At 46.7% G+C, this 13,946-nt stretch overlaps 1 non-coding gene and 31 pseudogenes across 1 annotated transcript; all 32 read left to right on the plus strand.

The window, feature by feature from the left end:
- Nucleotides 1-211: 211 nt before the first annotated feature.
- LOC140290039 (5S ribosomal RNA) lies at nucleotides 212-330 on the plus strand (annotated as a pseudogene).
- A 269-nt stretch (nucleotides 331-599) lies between these two features.
- Nucleotides 600-718, plus strand: LOC140292235 (5S ribosomal RNA; annotated as a pseudogene).
- A 269-nt stretch (nucleotides 719-987) lies between these two features.
- Nucleotides 988-1,106, plus strand: LOC140266859 (5S ribosomal RNA; annotated as a pseudogene).
- Nucleotides 1,107-1,378: 272 nt separating this feature from the next.
- On the plus strand, nucleotides 1,379-1,497 carry LOC140290570 (5S ribosomal RNA; annotated as a pseudogene).
- A 269-nt stretch (nucleotides 1,498-1,766) lies between these two features.
- LOC140292236 (5S ribosomal RNA) lies at nucleotides 1,767-1,885 on the plus strand (annotated as a pseudogene).
- Nucleotides 1,886-2,154: 269 nt separating this feature from the next.
- LOC140312081 (5S ribosomal RNA) lies at nucleotides 2,155-2,273 on the plus strand (annotated as a pseudogene).
- A 269-nt stretch (nucleotides 2,274-2,542) lies between these two features.
- Nucleotides 2,543-2,661, plus strand: LOC140294944 (5S ribosomal RNA; annotated as a pseudogene).
- Nucleotides 2,662-2,930: 269 nt separating this feature from the next.
- Nucleotides 2,931-3,049, plus strand: LOC140293682 (5S ribosomal RNA; annotated as a pseudogene).
- A 269-nt stretch (nucleotides 3,050-3,318) lies between these two features.
- On the plus strand, nucleotides 3,319-3,437 carry LOC140288666 (5S ribosomal RNA; annotated as a pseudogene).
- Nucleotides 3,438-4,482: 1,045 nt separating this feature from the next.
- LOC140294822 (5S ribosomal RNA) lies at nucleotides 4,483-4,601 on the plus strand (annotated as a pseudogene).
- A 397-nt stretch (nucleotides 4,602-4,998) lies between these two features.
- On the plus strand, nucleotides 4,999-5,117 carry LOC140290571 (5S ribosomal RNA; annotated as a pseudogene).
- A 269-nt stretch (nucleotides 5,118-5,386) lies between these two features.
- On the plus strand, nucleotides 5,387-5,505 carry LOC140266866 (5S ribosomal RNA; annotated as a pseudogene).
- Nucleotides 5,506-5,777: 272 nt separating this feature from the next.
- Nucleotides 5,778-5,896, plus strand: LOC140312086 (5S ribosomal RNA; annotated as a pseudogene).
- Nucleotides 5,897-6,165: 269 nt separating this feature from the next.
- LOC140296312 (5S ribosomal RNA) lies at nucleotides 6,166-6,284 on the plus strand (annotated as a pseudogene).
- Nucleotides 6,285-6,681: 397 nt separating this feature from the next.
- On the plus strand, nucleotides 6,682-6,800 carry LOC140282294 (5S ribosomal RNA; annotated as a pseudogene).
- A 272-nt stretch (nucleotides 6,801-7,072) lies between these two features.
- On the plus strand, nucleotides 7,073-7,191 carry LOC140295067 (5S ribosomal RNA; annotated as a pseudogene).
- A 269-nt stretch (nucleotides 7,192-7,460) lies between these two features.
- Nucleotides 7,461-7,579, plus strand: LOC140314331 (5S ribosomal RNA; annotated as a pseudogene).
- Nucleotides 7,580-7,848: 269 nt separating this feature from the next.
- LOC140301139 (5S ribosomal RNA) lies at nucleotides 7,849-7,967 on the plus strand (annotated as a pseudogene).
- Nucleotides 7,968-8,236: 269 nt separating this feature from the next.
- Nucleotides 8,237-8,355, plus strand: LOC140295694 (5S ribosomal RNA; annotated as a pseudogene).
- A 422-nt stretch (nucleotides 8,356-8,777) lies between these two features.
- LOC140301140 (5S ribosomal RNA) lies at nucleotides 8,778-8,896 on the plus strand (annotated as a pseudogene).
- Nucleotides 8,897-9,165: 269 nt separating this feature from the next.
- LOC140295068 (5S ribosomal RNA) lies at nucleotides 9,166-9,284 on the plus strand (annotated as a pseudogene).
- A 269-nt stretch (nucleotides 9,285-9,553) lies between these two features.
- LOC140299183 (5S ribosomal RNA) lies at nucleotides 9,554-9,672 on the plus strand (annotated as a pseudogene).
- Nucleotides 9,673-9,941: 269 nt separating this feature from the next.
- LOC140300392 (5S ribosomal RNA) lies at nucleotides 9,942-10,060 on the plus strand (annotated as a pseudogene).
- A 269-nt stretch (nucleotides 10,061-10,329) lies between these two features.
- Nucleotides 10,330-10,448, plus strand: LOC140295695 (5S ribosomal RNA; annotated as a pseudogene).
- A 422-nt stretch (nucleotides 10,449-10,870) lies between these two features.
- LOC140301141 (5S ribosomal RNA) lies at nucleotides 10,871-10,989 on the plus strand (annotated as a pseudogene).
- A 269-nt stretch (nucleotides 10,990-11,258) lies between these two features.
- LOC140295253 (5S ribosomal RNA) lies at nucleotides 11,259-11,377 on the plus strand (annotated as a pseudogene).
- Nucleotides 11,378-11,646: 269 nt separating this feature from the next.
- LOC140266873 (5S ribosomal RNA) lies at nucleotides 11,647-11,765 on the plus strand (annotated as a pseudogene).
- Nucleotides 11,766-12,037: 272 nt separating this feature from the next.
- On the plus strand, nucleotides 12,038-12,156 carry LOC140312093 (5S ribosomal RNA; annotated as a pseudogene).
- Nucleotides 12,157-12,425: 269 nt separating this feature from the next.
- On the plus strand, nucleotides 12,426-12,544 carry LOC140292990 (5S ribosomal RNA; annotated as a pseudogene).
- Nucleotides 12,545-12,941: 397 nt separating this feature from the next.
- On the plus strand, nucleotides 12,942-13,060 carry LOC140282302 (5S ribosomal RNA; annotated as a pseudogene).
- Nucleotides 13,061-13,332: 272 nt separating this feature from the next.
- LOC140294271 (5S ribosomal RNA) lies at nucleotides 13,333-13,451 on the plus strand (annotated as a pseudogene).
- A 269-nt stretch (nucleotides 13,452-13,720) lies between these two features.
- LOC140298407 (5S ribosomal RNA) lies at nucleotides 13,721-13,839 on the plus strand. The gene has a single exon (XR_011914057.1). It is a non-coding gene; the product is annotated as a 5S ribosomal RNA (ribosomal RNA).
- Nucleotides 13,840-13,946: the final 107 nt, after the last annotated feature.

The following is a 13,946-nucleotide window of genomic DNA, read 5'->3' on the forward strand; positions in this document are numbered from 1 at the left end:
ATGAGGAAGTTGGTCATCTTCAGCTTCTGCTGCTTTGTTGGCAGACACGAAGTGATCTGAGAGTCTCATGTTCAGCTGGAGAAAATTATCACGTCAGGGAAGAAGATGATTTGCCCGCTACACATCAGCCTTTCTCGGCAATTATCTGGTTGCATAGAGGAACCGTATGATTCCAGTACCTATATAATGCACATTTGTCAGAGACATTGTTGCTTACGGCCACACCACCCTGAATAAGCCCGACCTCGTCTGATCTCGGACGCCAAGCAGGGTTGTACCTGGTTAGTACTTGGATAGGAGACAGCTTGGGAATACCAGGTGCTGTAAGCTTTTTCTCTTCTCTCTACCACCTGCATGTCTTTTGTTGCAACGTCTGATCACCCTGTGACACGTGAAGAAGTTGGTCATCTTCAGCTGCTGCTGCTTTGTTGATAGACACGAGGTGATCTGAGAGTCTCAGTTTCAGTTGCAGAGAATGATCACATCAGAGAAGATGATTTGTCCGCTACACATCAGCCTTTCTCGGCAATTATCTGGTTGCATAGAGGAACCGTATGATTCCAGTACCTATATAATGCACATTTGTCAGAGACATTGTTGCTTACGGCCACACCACCCTGAATAAGCCCGACCTCGTCTGATCTCGGACGCCAAGCAGGGTTGTACCTGGTTAGTACTTGGATAGGAGTCAGCTTGGGAATACCAGGTGCTGTAAGCTTTTTCTCTTCTCTCTACCACCTGCATGTCTTTTGTTGCAACGTCTGATCACCCTGTGACACGTGAAGAAGTTGGTCATCTTCAGCTGCTGCTGCTTTGTTGATAGACACGAGGTGATCTGAGAGTCTCAGTTTCAGCTCCAGAGAATAATCACATCAAGGAGGAAGATGAATCCACTACAAGTCAGCCTTTTTCGGCAATTATCTGGTTATACAGAGGAAGTGTATGATTCCAGTACCTATATAATGCACATTTGTCACCGATATTGTTGCTTACGGCCACACCACCCTGAATAAGCCCGACCTCGTCTGATCTCGGAAGCCAAGCACGGTTGGGCCTGGTTAGTACTTGAATGGGAGACCGCTTGGGAATACCAGGTACCTTAAGCTTTTTCTCTTCTCTCTACCACCTGCATGTCTTTTGTTGCAACGTCTGATCACCCTGTGACACATGAGGAAGTTGGTCATCTTCAGCTTCTGCTGCTTTGTTGGCAGACACGAAGTGATCTGAGAGTCTCATGTTCAGCTGGAGAAAATTATCACGTCAGGGAAGAAGATGATTTGCCCGCTACACATCAGCCTTTCTCGGCAATTATCTGGTTGCATAGAGGAACCGTATGATTCCAGTACCTATATAATGCACATTTGTCAGAGACATTGTTGCTTACGGCCACACCACCCTGAATAAGCCCGACCTCGTCTGATCTCGGACGCCAAGCAGGGTTGTACCTGGTTAGTACTTGGATGGGAGACAGCTTGGGAATACCAGGTGCTGTAAGCTTTTTCTCTTCTCTCTACCACCTGCATGTCTTTTGTTGCAACGTCTGATCACCCTGTGACACGTGAAGAAGTTGGTCATCTTCAGCTGCTGCTGCTTTGTTGATAGACACGAGGTGATCTGAGAGTCTCAGTTTCAGTTGCAGAGAATGATCACATCAGAGAAGATGATTTGTCCGCTACACATCAGCCTTTCTCGGCAATTATCTGGTTGCATAGAGGAACCGTATGATTCCAGTACCTATATAATGCACATTTGTCAGAGACATTGTTGCTTACGGCCACACCACCCTGAATAAGCCCGACCTCGTCTGATCTCGGACGCCAAGCAGGGTTGTACCTGGTTAGTACTTGGATAGGAGTCAGCTTGGGAATACCAGGTGCTGTAAGCTTTTTCTCTTCTCTCTACCACCTGCATGTCTTTTGTTGCAACGTCTGATCACCCTGTGACACGTGAAGAAGTTGGTCATCTTCAGCTGCTGCTGCTTTGTTGATAGACACAAGGTGATCTGAGAGTCTCAGTTTCAGCTCCAGAGAATAATCACATCAAGGAGGAAGATGAATCCACTACAAGTCAGCCTTTTTCGGCAATTATCTGGTTATACAGAGGAAGTGTATGATTCCAGTACCTATATAATGCACATTTGTCACCGATATTGTTGCTTACGGCCACACCACCCTGAATAAGCCCAACCTCGTCTGATCTCGGAAGCCAAGCAGGGTTGGGCCTGGTTAGTACTTGAATGGGAGACCGCTTGGGAATACCAGGTGCCTTAAGCTTTTTCTCTTCTCTCTACCACCTGCATGTCTTTTGTTGCAACGTCTGATCACCCTGTGACACATGAGGAAGTTGGCCATCTTCAGCTGCTGCTGCTTTGTTGGAAGACACGAAGTGATCTGAGAGTCTCAGTTTCAGCTAAAGAGAATAATCACTTCAGGGAAGAAGATGTGCCCACTACAGATCAGCCTTTCTCAGCAATTATCTGGTTACATAGAGGAACCGTATGATTCCTGTACTTATATAATGCACATTTGTCAGACACATTGTTGCTTACGGCCACACCACCCTGAACATGCCCGACCTCGTCTGATCTCGGAAGCCAAGCAGGGTTGAACCTCCTTAGTACGTGGATGGGAGACTGCTTGGGAATACCAGGTGCTGTAAGCTTCTTCTCTTCTCTCTACCACCTGCATGTCTTTTGTTGCAACTCCTGATCACCCTGTGACACATGAGGAAGTTGGTCATCTTCAGCTGCTGCTGCTTTGTTGGCTGACACGAAGTGATCTGAGAGTCTCAGTTTCAGTTGCAGATAATGATCACATCAGAGAAGATGATTTGCCCGCTACACAACAGCCTTTCTCGGCAATTATCTGGTTGCATAGAGGAACCGTATGATTCCAGTACCTATATAATGCACATTTGTCAGAGACATTGTTGCCTACGGCCACACCACCCTGAATAAGCCCGACCTCGTCTGATCTCGGACGCCAAGCAGGGTTGTACCTGGTTAGTACTTGGATGGGAGACAGCTTGGGAATACCAGGTGCTGTAAGCTTTTTCTCTTCTCTCTACCACCTGCATTTCTTTTGTTGCAACGTCTGATCACCCTGTGACACGTGAAGAAGTTAGTCATCTTCAGCTGCTGCTGCTTTGTTGATAGACACGAGGTGATCTGAGAGTCTCAGTTTCAGCTGCAGAGAATAATCACATCAAGGAGGAAGATGAACCCACTACAAGTCAGCCTTTTTCGGCAATTATCTAGTTATACAGAGGAAGTATATGATTCCAGTACCTATATAATGCACATTTGTCACCAATATTGTTGCTTACGGCCACACCACCCTGAATAAGCCCGACCTCGTCTGATCTCGGAAGCCAAGCAGTGTTGGGCCTGGTTAGTACTTTAATGGGAGACTGCTTGGGAATACCAGGTTCTGTAAGCGTTTTCTCTTCTCTCTACAACCTGCATGTCTTTTGTTGCAACGTCTGATCACCCTGTGACACATGAGGAAGTTGGTCATCTTCAGCAGCTGCTGCTTTGTTGGCAGACACGAAGTGATCTGAGAGTCTCAGTTTCAGCTGCAGAGAATAATCACATCAAGGAGGAAGATGAACCCACTACAAGTCAGCCTTTCTCGGCAATTATCTGGTTTCATAGAGCAAGTGTATGATTCCAGTACCTATATAATTCACATTTGTAACAGATATTGTCGCTTACCGCCACACCACCCTGAATAAGCCCCACCTTGTCTTATCTCGGAAGCCAAGCAGGGTTGGGTCTGGTTTGTACTTCAATGGGAGACTGCTTGGGAATACCAGGTGCTGTAAGCTTTTTCTCTTCTCTCTACCACCTGCATGTGTTTTGTTGCAACGTCTGATCACCCTGTGACACATGAGGAAGTTGGTCATCTTCAGCTGCTGCTGCTTTGTTGGCAGACACGAAGTGATCTGAGAGTCTCAGTTTCAGCTGAAGAGAATGATCACATCAGAGAAGATGATATGCCCACTACACATCAGCCTTTCTCGGCAATTATCTGGTTTCATAGAGGAAGTGTATGATTCCAGTACCTATATAATTCACATTTGTAACAAATATATTTGCTTACCGCCACACCACCCTGAATAAGCCCCACCTTGTCTTATCTCGGAAGCCAAGTAGGGTTGGGCCTGGTTAGTACTTAGATGGGAGACTGCTTGGGATTACCAGGTGCTGTAAGCTTTTTGTCTTCTCTTGACCACCTGCATGTCTTTTGTTGCAACGTCTGATCACCCTGTGACACATGAGGAAGTTGGTCATCTTCAGCTCCTGCTGCTTTGTTGGCAGACATGAGGTAATCTGAGAGTCTCAGTTTCAGCTGGAGAGAATAATCACATTAGAGAAGAAGATGTGCCCACTACAGATCAGCCTTTCTCAGCAATTATCTGGTTACATAGAGGAACCGTATGATTCCTGTACTTATATAATGCACATTTGTCAGACACATTGTTGCTTACGGCCACACCACCCTGAACATGCCTGACCTCGTCTGATCTCGGAAGCCAAGCAGGGTTGAGCCTCCTTAGTACTTGGATGGGAGACAGCTTGGGAATACCAGGTGCTGTAAGCTTTTTCTCTTCTCTCTACCACCTGCATGTCTTTTGTTGCAACGTCTGATCACCCTGTGACACATGAGGAAGTTGGTCATCTTCAGCTGCGGCTGCTTTGTTGGCTGACACGAAGTGATCTGAGAGTCTCAGTTTCAGTTGCAGAGAATGATCACATCAGAGAAGATGATTTGCCCGCTACACATCAGCCTTTCTCGGCAATTATCTGGTTGCATAGAGGAACCGTAGTTGGCAGACACGAAGTGATCTGAGAGTCTCAGTTTCAGCTGCAGAGAATAATCACGTCAGGGAAGAAGATTTGCCCACTACACATCAGCCTTTCTCAGCAATTATCTGGTTACATAGAGGAACCGTATGATTCCAGTACCTATATAATGCACATTTGTCAGAGACGTTGTTGCTTACGGCCACACCACCCTGAATAAGCCCGACCTCGTCTGATCTCGGACGCCAAGCAGGGTTGTACCTGGTTAGTACTTGGATGGGAGACAGCTTGGGAATACCAGGTGCTGTAAGCTTTTTCTCTTCTCTCTACCACCTGCATGTCTTTTGTTGCAACGTCTGATCACCCTGTGACACGTGAAGAAGTTGGTCATCTTCAGCTGCTGCTGCTTTGTTGATAGACACGAGGTGATCTGAGAGTCTCAGTTTCAGCTCCAGAGAATAATCACATCAAGGAGGAAGATGAACCCACTACAAGTCAGCCTTTTTCGGCAATTATCTGGTTATACAGAGGAAGTGTATGATTCCAGTACCTATATAATGCACATTTGTCACCGATATTGTTGCTTACGGCCACACCACCCTGAATAAGCCCGACCTCGTCTGATCTCGGAAGCCAAGCACGGTTGGGCCTGGTTAGTACTTGAATGGGAGACCGCTTGGGAATACCAGGTACCTTAAGCTTTTTCTCTTCTCTCTACCACCTGCATGTCTTTTGTTGCAACGTCTGATCACCCTGTGACACATGAGGAAGTTGGTCATCTTCAGCTTCTGCTGCTTTGTTGGCAGACACGAAGTGATCTGAGAGTCTCATGTTCAGCTGGAGAAAATTATCACGTCAGGGAAGAAGATTATTTGCCCGCTACACATCAGCCTTTCTCGGCAATTATCTGGTTGCATAGAGGAACCGTATGATTCCAGTACCTATATAATGCACATTTGTCACCGATGTTGTTGCTTACGGCCACACCACCCTGAATAAGCCCAACCTCGTCTGATCTCGGAAGCCAAGCAGGGTTGGGCCTGGTTAGTACTTGAATGGGAGACCGCTTGGGAATACCAGGTGCCTTAAGCTTTTTCTCTTCTCTCTACCACCTGCATGTCTTTTGTTGCAACGTCTGATCACCCTGTGACACATGAGGAAGTTGGCCATCTTCAGCTGCTGCTGCTTTGTTGGAAGACACGAAGTGATCTGAGAGTCTCAGTTTCAGCTAGAGAGAATAATCACTTCAGGGAAGAAGATGTGCCCACTACAGATCAGCCTTTCTCAGCAATTATCTGGTTACATAGAGGAACCGTATGATTCCTGTACTTATATAATGCACATTTGTCAGACACATTGTTGCTTACGGCCACACCACCCTGAACATGCCCAACCTCGTCTGATCTCGGAAGCCAAGCAGGGTTGAGCCTCCTTAGTACTTGGATGGGAGACAGCTTGGGAATACCAGGTGCTGTAAGCTTTTTCTCTTCTCTCTACCACCTGCATGTCTTTTGTTGCAACGTCTGATCACCCTGTGACACATGAGGAAGTTGGTCATCTTCAGCTGCTGCTGCTTTGTTGGCTGACACGAAGTGATCTGAGAGTCTCAGTTTCAGTTGCAGAGAATGATCACATCAGAGAAGATGATTTGCCCGCTACACATCAGCCTTTCTCGGCAATTATCTGGTTGCATAGAGGAACCGTAGTTGGCAGACACGAAGTGATCTGAGAGTCTCAGTTTCAGCTGCAGAGAATAATCACGTCAGGGAAGAAGATGTGCCCACTACACATCAGCCTTTCTCGGAAATGATCTGGTTGCATAGAGGAACCGTATGATTCCAGTACCTATATAATGCACATTTGTCAGAGACATTGTTGCTTACGGCCACACCACCCTGAACATGCCCGACCTCGTCTGATCTCGGAAGCCAAGGAGGGTTGGGCCTAGTTAGTACTTGGATGGAAGACCTCTTGGGAATACCAGGTGCTTTAAGCTTTTTCTCTTCTCTCTACCACCTGCATGTCTTTTGTTGCAACGTCTGATCACCCTATGACACATGAGGAAGTTGGTCATCTTCAGCAGCTGATGCTGCTTTGTTGGCAGACACGAAGTGATCTGAGAGTCTCAGTTTCAGTTGCAGAGAATGATCACATCAGAGAAGATTATTTGCCCGCTACACATCAGCCTTTCTCGGCAATTATCTGGTTGCATAGAGGAACCGTATGATTCCAGTACCTATATAATGCACATTTGTCAGAGACATTTTTGCTTACGGCCACACCACCCTGAAGAAGCCTGACCTCGTCTGATCTCGGACGCCAAGCAGGGTTGTACCTGGTTAGTACTTGGATGGGAGACAGCTTGGGAGTACCAGGTGCTGTAAGCTTTTTCTCTTCTCTCTACCACCTGCATGTGTTTTGTTGCAACGTCTGATCACCCTGTGACACGTGAAGAAGTTGGTCATCTTCAGCTGCTGCTGCTTTGTTGATAGACACGAGGTGATCTGAGAGTCTCAGTTTCAGCTGAAGAGAATAATCACATCAAGGAGGAAGATGAGCCCACTACAAGTCAGCCTTTTTCGGCAATTATCTGGTTACACAGAGGAAGTGTATGATTCCAGTACCTATATAATGCACATTTGTCACCGATATTGTTGCTTACGGCCACACCACCCTGAATAAGCCCGACCTCGTCTGATCTCGGAAGCCAAGCAGGGTTGGGCCTGGTTAGTACTTTAATGAGAGACTGCTTGGGAATACCAGGTGCTGTAAGCGTTTTCTCTTCTCTCTACAACCTGCATGTCTTTTGTTGCAACGTCTGATCACCCTGTGACACATGAGGAAGTTGGTCATCTTCAGCTGTTGCTGCTTTGTTGGAAGACACGAAGTGATCTGAGAGTCTCAGTTTCAGCTGAAGAGAATAATCACGTCAGGGAAGAAGATGTGCCCACTACACATCAGCCTTTCTCAGCAATTATCTGGTTACATAGAGGAACCGTATGATTCCTGTACTTATATAATGCACATTTGTCACAGACATTGTTGCTTACGGCCACACCACCCTGAATATGCCTGACCTCGTCTGATCTCGGAAGCCAAGCAGAGTTGGGCCTGGTTAGTACTTGGGTGGGAGACCGCTTGAAAATACCAGGTGCTGTAAGCTTTTTCTCTTCTCTCTACCACCTGCATGTCTTTTTTTGCAACGTCTGATCACCCTGTGACACATGAGGAAGTTGGTCATCTTCAGCTGCTGCTGCTTTGTTGGCAGACACAGAGTGATCTGAGAGTCTCAGTTTCAGCTGCAGAGAATAATCACATCAGGGAAGAATATGTGCCCACTACAAGTCAGCCTTTCTCGGCAATTATCTGGTTTCATAGAGGAAGTGTATGATTCCAGTACCTATATAATGCACATTTTTCACAGAAATTGTTCCTTACGGCCACACCACCCTGAATAAGCCTGACCTCGTCTGATCTCGGAAGCCGAGGAGGGTTGGGCCTGGTTAGTACTTTAATGGGAGACTGCTTGGGAATACCAGGTGCTGTAAGCGTTTTCTCTTCTCTCTACAACCTACATGTCTTTTGTTGCAACGTCTGATCACCCTGTGACACATGAGGTATTTGGTCATCTTCAGCTGCGGCTGCTTTGTTGGCAAACACGAAGTGATCTGAGAGTCTCAGTTTCAGCTGAAGAGAATGATCACGTCAGGGAACAAGATGTGCCCACTACACATCAGCCTTTCTCTGCAATTATCTGGTTGCATAGAGGAACCGTATGATTCCAGTACCTGTTGCTGCTTTGTTGGAAGACACGAAGTGATCTGAGAGTCTCAGTTTCAGCTGAAGAGAATAATCACGTCAGGGAAGAAGATGTGCCCACTACACATCAGCCTTTCTCAGCAATTATCTGGTTACATAGAGGAACCGTATGATTCCTGTACTTATATAATGCACATTTGTCACAGACATTGTTGCTTACGGCCACACCACCCTGAATATGCCTGACCTCGTCTGATCTCGGAAGCCAAGCAGAGTTGGGCCTGGTTAGTACTTGGGTGGGAGACCGCTTGAAAATACCAGGTGCTGTAAGCTTTTTCTCTTCTCTCTACCACCTGCATGTCTTTTTTTGCAACGTCTGATCACCCTGTGACACATGAGGAAGTTGGTCATCTTCAGCTGCTGCTGCTTTGTTGGCAGACACAGAGTGATCTGAGAGTCTCAGTTTCAGCTGCAGAGAATAATCACATCAGGGAAGAATATGTGCCCACTACAAGTCAGCCTTTCTCGGCAATTATCTGGTTTCATAAAGGAAGTGTATGATTCCAGTACCTATATAATGCACATTTTTCACAGAAATTGTTGCTTACGGCCACACCACCCTGAAGAAGCCTGACCTCGTCTGATCTCGGACGCCAAGCAGGGTTGTACCTGGTTAGTACTTGGATGGGAGACAGCTTGGGAGTACCAGGTGCTGTAAGCTTTTTCTCTTCTCTCTACCACCTGCATGTGTTTTGTTGCAACGTCTGATCACCCTGTGACACGTGAAGAAGTTGGTCATCTTCAGCTGCTGCTGCTTTGTTGATAGACACGAGGTGATCTGAGAGTCTCAGTTTCAGCTGAAGAGAATAATCACATCAAGGAGGAAGATGAGCCCACTACAAGTCAGCCTTTTTCGGCAATTATCTGGTTACACAGAGGAAGTGTATGATTCCAGTACCTATATAATGCACATTTGTCACCGATATTGTTGCTTACGGCCACACCACCCTGAATAAGCCCGACCTCGTCTGATCTCGGAAGCCAAGCAGGGTTGGGCCTGGTTAGTACTTTAATGGGAGACTGCTTGGGAATACCAGGTGCTGTAAGCGTTTTCTCTTCTCTCTACAACCTGCATGTCTTTTGTTGCAACGTCTGATCACCCTGTGACACATGAGGAAGTTGGTCATCTTCAGCTGTTGCTGCTTTGTTGGAAGACACGAAGTGATCTGAGAGTCTCAGTTTCAGCTGAAGAGAATAATCACGTCAGGGAAGAAGATGTGCCCACTACACATCAGCCTTTCTCAGCAATTATCTGGTTACATAGAGGAACCGTATGATTCCTGTACTTATATAATGCACATTTGTCACAGACATTGTTGCTTACGGCCACACCACCCTGAATATGCCTGACCTCGTCTGATCTCGGAAGCCAAGCAGAGTTGGGCCTGGTTAGTACTAGGGTGGGAGACCGCTTGAAAATACCAGGTGCTGTAAGCTTTTTCTCTTCTCTCTACCACCTGCATGTCTTTTTTTGCAACGTCTGATCACCCTGTGACACATGAGGAAGTTGGTCATCTTCAGCTGCTGCTGCTTTGTTGGCAGACACAGAGTGATCTGAGAGTCTCAGTTTCAGCTGCAGAGAATAATCACATCAGGGAAGAATATGTGCCCACTACAAGTCAGCCTTTCTCGGCAATTATCTGGTTTCATAGAGGAAGTGTATGATTCCAGTACCTATATAATGCACATTTTTCACAGAAATTGTTCCTTACGGCCACACCACCCTGAATAAGCCTGACCTCGTCTGATCTCGGAAGCCGAGGAGGGTTGGGCCTGGTTAGTACTTTAATGGGAGACTGCTTGGGAATACCAGGTGCTGTAAGCGTTTTCTCTTCTCTCTACAACCTACATGTCTTTTGTTGCAACGTCTGATCACCCTGTGACACATGAGGTATTTGGTCATCTTCAGCTGCGGCTGCTTTGTTGGCAAACACGAAGTGATCTGAGAGTCTCAGTTTCAGCTGAAGAGAATGATCACGTCAGGGAACAAGATGTGCCCACTACACATCAGCCTTTCTCTGCAATTATCTGGTTGCATAGAGGAACCGTATGATTCCAGTACCTGTTGCTGCTTTGTTGGAAGACACGAAGTGATCTGAGAGTCTCAGTTTCAGCTGAAGAGAATAATCACGTCAGGGAAGAAGATGTGCCCACTACACATCAGCCTTTCTCAGCAATTATCTGGTTACATAGAGGAACCGTATGATTCCTGTACTTATATAATGCACATTTGTCACAGACATTGTTGCTTACGGCCACACCACCCTGAATATGCCTGACCTCGTCTGATCTCGGAAGCCAAGCAGAGTTGGGCCTGGTTAGTACTTGGGTGGGAGACCGCTTGAAAATACCAGGTGCTGTAAGCTTTTTCTCTTCTCTCTACCACCTGCATGTCTTTTTTTGCAACGTCTGATCACCCTGTGACACATGAGGAAGTTGGTCATCTTCAGCTGCTGCTGCTTTGTTGGCAGACACAGAGTGATCTGAGAGTCTCAGTTTCAGCTGCAGAGAATAATCACATCAGGGAAGAATATGTGCCCACTACAAGTCAGCCTTTCTCGGCAATTATCTGGTTTCATAAAGGAAGTGTATGATTCCAGTACCTATATAATGCACATTTTTCACAGAAATTGTTCCTTACGGCCACACCACCCTGAATAAGCCTGACCTCGTCTGATCTCGGAAGCCGAGGAGGGTTGGGCCTGGTTAGTACTTGGATGGGAGACAGCTTGGGAATACCAGGTGCTGTAAGCTTTTTCTCTTCTCTCTACCACCTGCATGTCTTTTGTTGCAACGTCTGATCACCCTGTGACACGTGAAGAAGTTGGTCATCTTCAGCTGCTGCTGCTTTGTTGATAGACACGAGGTGATCTGAGAGTCTCAGTTTCAGCTCCAGAGAATAATCACATCAAGGAGGAAGATGAACCCACTACAAGTCAGCCTTTTTCGGCAATTATCTGGTTATACAGAGGAAGTGTATGATTCCAGTACCTATATAATGCACATTTGTCACCGATATTGTTGCTTACGGCCACACCACCCTGAATAAGCCCGACCTCGTCTGATCTCGGAAGCCAAGCACGGTTGGGCCTGGTTAGTACTTGAATGGGAGACCGCTTGGGAATACCAGGTACCTTAAGCTTTTTCTCTTCTCTCTACCACCTGCATGTCTTTTGTTGCAACGTCTGATCACCCTGTGACACATGAGGAAGTTGGTCATCTTCAGCTTCTGCTGCTTTGTTGGCAGACACGAAGTGATCTGAGAGTCTCATGTTCAGCTGGAGAAAATTATCACGTCAGGGAAGAAGATTATTTGCCCGCTACACATCAGCCTTTCTCGGCAATTATCTGGTTGCATAGAGGAACCGTATGATTCCAGTACCTATATAATGCACATTTGTCACCGATGTTGTTGCTTACGGCCACACCACCCTGAATAAGCCCAACCTCGTCTGATCTCGGAAGCCAAGCAGGGTTGGGCCTGGTTAGTACTTGAATGGGAGACCGCTTGGGAATACCAGGTGCCTTAAGCTTTTTCTCTTCTCTCTACCACCTGCATGTCTTTTGTTGCAACGTCTGATCACCCTGTGACACATGAGGAAGTTGGCCATCTTCAGCTGCTGCTGCTTTGTTGGAAGACACGAAGTGATCTGAGAGTCTCAGTTTCAGCTAGAGAGAATAATCACTTCAGGGAAGAAGATGTGCCCACTACAGATCAGCCTTTCTCAGCAATTATCTGGTTACATAGAGGAACCGTATGATTCCTGTACTTATATAATGCACATTTGTCAGACACATTGTTGCTTACGGCCACACCACCCTGAACATGCCCGACCTCGTCTGATCTCGGAAGCCAAGCAGGGTTGAGCCTCCTTAGTACTTGGATGGGAGACAGCTTGGGAATACCAGGTGCTGTAAGCTTTTTCTCTTCTCTCTACCACCTGCATGTCTTTTGTTGCAACGTCTGATCACCCTGTGACACATGAGGAAGTTGGTCATCTTCAGCTGCTGCTGCTTTGTTGGCTGACACGAAGTGATCTGAGAGTCTCAGTTTCAGTTGCAGAGAATGATCACATCAGAGAAGATGATTTGCCCGCTACACATCAGCCTTTCTCGGCAATTATCTGGTTGCATAGAGGAACCGTAGTTGGCAGACACGAAGTGATCTGAGAGTCTCAGTTTCAGCTGCAGAGAATAATCACGTCAGGGAAGAAGATGTGCCCACTACACATCAGCCTTTCTCGGAAATGATCTGGTTGCATAGAGGAACCGTATGATTCCAGTACCTATATAATGCACATTTGTCAGAGACATTGTTGCTTACGGCCACACCACCCTGAACATGCCCGACCTCGTCTGATCTCGGAAGCCAAGGAGGGTTGGGCCTAGTTAGTACTTGGATGGAAGACCTCTTGGGAATACCAGGTGCTTTAAGCTTTTTCTCTTCTCTCTACCACCTGCATGTCTTTTGTTGCAACGTCTGATCACCCTATGACACATGAGGAAGTTGGTCATCTTCAGCAGCTGATGCTGCTTTGTTGGCAGACACGAAGTGATCTGAGAGTCTCAGTTTCAGTTGCAGAGAATGATCACATCAGAGAAGATTATTTGCCCGCTACACATCAGCCTTTCTCGGCAATTATCTGGTTGCATAGAGGAACCGTATGATTCCAGTACCTATATAATGCACATTTGTCAGAGACATTTTTGCTTACGGCCACACCACCCTGAAGAAGCCTGACCTCATCTGATCTCGGACGCCAAGCAGGGTTGTACCTGGTTAGTACTTGGATGGGAGACAGCTTGGGAGTACCAGGTGCTGTAAGCTTTTTCTCTTCTCTCTACCACCTGCATGTGTTTTGTTGCAACGTCTGATCACCCTGTGACACGTGAAGAAGTTGGTCATCTTCAGCTGCTGCTGCTTTGTTGATAGACACGAGGTGATCTGAGAGTCTCAGTTTCAGCTGAAGAGAATAATCACATCAAGGAGGAAGATGAGCCCACTACAAGTCAGCCTTTTTCGGCAATTATCTGGTTACACAGAGGAAGTGTATGATTCCAGTACCTATATAATGCACATTTGTCACCGATATTGTTGCTTACGGCCACACCACCCTGAATAAGCCCGACCTCATCTGATCTCGGAAGCCAAGCAGGGTTGGGCCTGGTTAGTACTTTAATGGGAGACTGCTTGGGAATACCAGGTGCTGTAAGCGTTTTCTCTTCTCTCTACAACCTGCATGTCTTTTGTTGCAACGTCTGATCACCCTGTGACACATGAGGAAGTTGGTCATCTTCAGCTGTTGCTGCTTTGTTGGAAGAC

This window comes from Leuresthes tenuis, unplaced genomic scaffold, assembly GCF_036924035.1.
Source record: "Leuresthes tenuis unplaced genomic scaffold, fLeuTen1.0.hap1 SCAF_1, whole genome shotgun sequence".
Lineage (NCBI taxonomy): Eukaryota > Metazoa > Chordata > Actinopteri > Atheriniformes > Atherinopsidae > Leuresthes > Leuresthes tenuis.